Below are 5,599 nucleotides of genomic sequence, written 5' to 3'. Positions count from 1 at the left end.
GGTCTGATCAACCAATCAGGACAGGGGGCCCGCCTCTCTGCACTGATCAACCAATCAGAACTAGGGCTCATAGGGCAACATATAGAAGCTGAACTAAGCCAGAAAACAAGGTAATGAACTGTTAGGGATAAATTAATATAATTTAATGGAACAAATATTACTATTTACGACCACTGGTCCTGACTACACACCACTTATATTGGATTTGGAGCATTATATATATATCTTACATCTTATATATCTTACATATATAAAGTGTCTTTTACGTGTTGTTTTTCATTTACACTATGATCAGAGGGCTGCACGGGGGAAGAGTGGTCAGCGTGCAGGCCACACAGCTCGGAGACCTGAGTTCGATTCCACCCTCGGGCATCTCTGTGTGGAGTTTGCATGCTCTCCCCATGCATGGGGTTGCTGGAGCCTATCCCAGCTGTCTTTGGTGTTGCTGAAGCCTATCTCAGCTGTCTTGGGGGGTTGCTGGAGCCTATCCCAGCTGTCTTGGGGTTGCTGGAGCCTATCCCAGCTGTCTTGGGGGGTTGCAGGAGCCTATCTCAGCTGTCTTGAGGGGTTGCAGGAGCCTATCTCAGCTGTCTTTGGGGTTGCTGGAGCCTATCCCAGCTGTCTTCTGAGGTTGCTGGAGCCTATCCCAGCTGTCTTGGGGGTTGCTGGAGCCTATCCCAGCTGTCTTAGGGGGTTGCTGGAGCCTATCCCAGCTGTCTTAGGGGGTTGCTGGAGCCTATCCCAGCTGTCTTTGGGGGTTGCTGGAGCCTATCCTAGCTGTCTTCGGGGTTGCTGGAGCCTATCCCAGCTGTCTTTGGTGTTGCCGAAGCCTATCTCAGCTGTCTTCGGGGGTTGCTGGAGCCTATCCCAGCTGTCTTGGGGGGTTACTGTAGCCTATCCCAGCTGTCTTTGGGGGTTGGTGGAACCTATCCCAGCTGTCTTCAGGGTTGCTGGAGCCTATCCCAGCTGTCTTGGGGGGTTGCAGGAGCCTATCCTAGCTGTCTTGGGGGTTGCAGGAGCCTATCCCAGCTGTCTTTGTGGTTGCTGGAGCCTATCCCAGCTGTCTTGGGGGGTTGCTGGAGCCTATCCCAGCTGTCTTCGGGCAAGAGGTGGGGTACACCCTGGACTGGTGGCCAGCCAATCACAGGGCACATATAGACAAACAACCATTCACACTCACATTCATACCTATGGACAATTTGGAGTCGCTAATTAACCTAGCATGTTTTTGGAATGAAACCGGAGTACCCGGAGAAAACCCACACATGCAAACTCCACACAGAGATGGCTGAGGGTGGAATTGAACCCTAGTCTCCTAGCTGTGAGGTCTGCGTGCTAACCACTGGACCACCGTGCAGTCCTCTTTATTTTCATAGAAGTCATAAATAATGTTTCCCTATATAATGATCAATTCTACTTGCTTTGCTGTTAAAACTAACACTGTAGCCGCATAGGGGCATTCAAATCCTGAATATGAGTTTCCATTTCAATATCAAATTCCATTATTATTTAATGACCCAACTCCTTTCAGCGCTACCAAAAAATGCTAACCCTGCAGCGAATTGAAGCTCCACAGGTATACTTCATCCTATAAGGTGTGAGTCCGATACCCACACACTTTTCAAAAATAGAAAGAGCCCGGACAGTCCTACACTTCAGCTTCACACCCGAGGCCTCTTTGTTGAAATGGTCTTAAGCCTCATGAGTCCCATCCAAAGCTTCAATCAATGTCCTCCACCTCGTCTCTGCTGCTGTTTCTTCTCTTCTCTCCTTTATCCTTTAAGAATGCCTTTTAAACTTCTATTAGTCGTCTATCAAGATGAATTTGAATATGATTGAATATGATTTCTTCTACAAGTGAAACCGATCACTCTCCCGTGGAAAAAGTTCTCACTTTGATTCTTTCATGCCCTTTACGTCTGTCATCCGCACCGCTTTGGCTGTCTCTCATTCTTCTTCCTCCTTGTCATCTTCATCTCGACGTAATTCCACCGTCGGATGGCTTGTCATTGGATGACGCCACAGCTCATTTCTCATTGCTGCTTATTTCCTTTTCTGTTTCTCACTTGCTCTCTCGCTGGAAACCTCCCAGCTTGCTTCATCACAGAAGACTAATTCAAGTGTGATTAACTGATTAATCGCACTGAAGTGTTGGAATATTGTAAATGTAAAGAGAGTACAGCTCGATAATGAGGTGGATTGTCTTTTAAGACAGGTGAGTTATTATTGAACTGGATGATCAATGTAGAATGAATGAAGTCATGATGCGTTGACTACATGAACGGAACTGGAGGAGTCTGTTAGAGAATTGGGGTCGTCCATGATGGAGACCAACTTGGTCGGTGTCCCGCTGTCTCTCACCGTCCCAAATGCCTCCAACTGAGTGCCAACAGCTTGTTTGGATTTCCTGATCAGTTTGTCCGGGTGCACCAAGGGGCAGTTTTACCACGCCGTTTGAAATTGAGCTTCCTGAGCCATCCCAAACCTCTTTCAGGGCTCATTTCCAAATGTGCAAACCTCATTATCTGATCGTTTAACACAAGAATACAATATTCAAACTATATTTATATAGGTCAGAAAAATGGAAAAAACATAATAAGTCCCCTCAAATATCAATGAAACACGCCTCCAGATTAGAGCAGTCCCATGGGTCTCATTTAGCTTTAATGGCACATACAGCTGAGTGTCGTTGGCATAACAGTGAAAGCTAACATTCTAACATTTATAGGTCAGAAAATTTGAAAAAAAAAGCATAACATGTCCCTTTTAAGATCCAAACCAATCCATTTTCAACGTTGCTTATCCTCACCGGGGTATGCTGGAGCCTATCCCAGCTGACTTAAGGTGAGAGTGGGAGCGCGGCGCACCCACACCTCCATCCATCTCCTCAGTAAACATCCAAAATTGGATCTAGGATATTTTATATTTTGCCTGTGAGGTTTTGGTGACGTGTCTGCACTGTGTGTCTGTGACCCAGTTTACGACTGCGCAGGGTGCGCTTCGCCTGCGCCAAGAATAGACCCGGTCGGACCTGGCGATGTTTTTTTTTTGTCACGAAATTGTCACTGCACCAAGCTGAAAATGTTCATTGCTGGACCAAATTACCACGGCGCAGGCTGCGCCTCCCTGCGCCACGGAATTAGAGCACAAAGTCTTTGCAGATACACAAACACCGCAACACACGCCGGCATTATAAAGACCTAAAGATGAGTAGTCAGGGAATTATTGATTAGTTAGCATCATACTTTCAGCTGCCGTCAGGTTGAGTTAGATTAATAGATTAATAGAAGATTAATACAAAAATGTACATGCTGGTTCAGACGGTGACATTAAATAGTGTTTGCTGGTTGCATTGCAATGTGCCTGACACTCTGCCTTTGAGGTCTGCATTGTGTGTCTGGGAGACAGTTTACAACTGCGCAGGGTGCGCTTCGCCTGCGCCAAGAATAGACCCCGTCGGACCCGGCAATGTTTTTTTTATGTTTTTTTGTCACAAAATTGTCACTGCACCAAGCTGAAAATGTTCATTGCTGGACCAAATTACCACGGCGCAGGCTGCGCCTCCCTGCGCCACAGAATTAGAGCACAAAGTCTTTGCAAATACACAAACACCGCAACACACGCCGGCATTATAAAGACCTAAAGATGAGTAGTCAGGGAATTATTGATTAGCGCACCCTGGAAAAACACCCCATCGTTGAAACACAGAGAAAGAAATTAAAGTAATTGAATTGATGCTCCAACACAAACACACAAATATACTTATCTATTATATATATACAATATACTTCATTTTCAGATTATCCCTTTGCCTACCTCTTCATTTCTCCTGGGTCTCCTCTCTTACTCCTTGTAACTCTTGTTCTCATTCCACTTTCACATCACAACGTTGTAATAAAGCCTGCGACCGACCCCGAGGGGGGATGTGCGCTCTGCTCAATATCCAGCACATACTTGTCAGCTGGGACAGTGAAATTGGGAGGAATCAGTGCAGGACCGATTCCCGTTGAATGTTTTGCAGGCCAAAGTGATATTAATGGCAGAATATGCTGTGCGCTTTCAGCTGCGCCTCAGATATTGATTGTGTTATTGTTTCCTAATTACACCCAGTGCAATTCTTACAGGAGCTTGCGAGTCTACATTCCAAACACGCGGCCCGCGGGCCAAATGTGGCCCGCAGGACACTAGTTTGAGGCCCCCGACTTAGTGCGGCCCGCGCAAGTTTGATATGGATGCTGTATGGTATCATGTACCCAGAAAAAATTACTACGTTTGATTAATATTCATGTTAAAGGTTAAATAACTGTTAATAGTTATCCTCCCTATCCGTGTGGAAGTGGTAAGTTTTTGGCTATTTAAGTTGAAAGGAAATAACTTGAAGGCTACCGTTTAGGTCGCTAGCTCTCTAGTTTGCGAGTTAGCATGTGTCTCAAGACCCTGCAGTTGCGCAATATGTTGTAAATAAAAAGAGTATAAATGTGACTATAGTCGTGTTTTGTCTCTAATAATGCTTTGTTCATTTTAATCTGAAAAAAAATAATTTGTCTACCCACCAACTATATGTGGTTTCTTAAGTTTTTATTATTATTATTATTATATGTATTTATTACTGATTGATTGATTTTCTTTATTCTTGATTTGTTTATTTATTTTTCATCTTATTTTGTGCAGAAAAATAAAAATGAAGATATTTGAGAACAGTGGAATGTTTTATCAGAGCTTTTATTGTAGAAAATTGGAACCAAAGCACTGAAAAAGTTTGTATATTTTTCTGTTTTTTTTGGAAAACCTGATGCGGCCCAGCCTTGCCCAGACCCTAGCCCCAGTGGCCCCCAGGTAAATTGAGTTTGAGACCCCTGCTCTAGGCATTGTGAAGACAGCAACAAACAAGCTTGTTTTCTATGTTTTTCTTTCCTGTTTGCGTAGTCGAGCAAATCACAAGTGGAGTTCTGATCAATAAAGCCTGAGCATCAATTGCATTACACGCTGATTTACACCCAAGAAACCCACCGGGATCATCAAAGGGGGCAACAAATATGTGGTGATTATCACTAATCTTATTAAATGCGAGGAACCGAGAGCTCAATGACTCCATAGAGTGCCGACATGCTGTAGCTTTGTCCGAGTTGCTCTTAAACGCATTGATTAAATTTCCTTGCATTGCACACGCTCGGGCAATACTGGTGGGACCGGCGGTCATAAAATGCAACAATGAGAAGCACATTTCACCGCTGTCATATCCGTTTGTGTAGCGGTGAGAGCATCTTGGAATGCGGAGGTTCTTACCACTGGTGTTCTTCTCTGCAATTTCCATGATTAATCCTTCAGGACTTCTAAAACGTGGAAGTGCTTGGGCTGTGATTTGCACTGAGGTGGTGTGAGACTAAAAATGGCGGGGGGGGGATGGAAAGTTTTTATAAGCAAAATGATTTGGCTGTGTAGCTTAAATGATAAACAATAAAGACTTCATACGTTGGTGATGTAATCAAACTCGACTGGGGGCTCACATATTCTGATATGGTGTAAGAATTGTTGAAATATATGAATATGTACGACAGTATATGCGTGTTGTGATGCGTGTGCGAGGATATAACTCAGG

General features: G+C 44.4%; 1 protein-coding gene across 1 annotated transcript in view; it reads left to right on the top strand.

The window, feature by feature from the left end:
- LOC131136697 (caM kinase-like vesicle-associated protein) overlaps positions 1 to 5,599 on the top strand; it is a 35,474-nt gene that overhangs the window by 10,118 nt on the left and 19,757 nt on the right. The gene's annotated exons all lie outside the window — the stretch shown is intronic.

Source organism: Doryrhamphus excisus, chromosome 10 (genome assembly GCF_030265055.1).
Source record: "Doryrhamphus excisus isolate RoL2022-K1 chromosome 10, RoL_Dexc_1.0, whole genome shotgun sequence".
Classification (NCBI taxonomy): domain Eukaryota; kingdom Metazoa; phylum Chordata; class Actinopteri; order Syngnathiformes; family Syngnathidae; genus Doryrhamphus; species Doryrhamphus excisus.
Note: the sequence above shows the minus strand (reverse complement) of the source record. Positions and strands in the feature narration are given on the sequence as shown.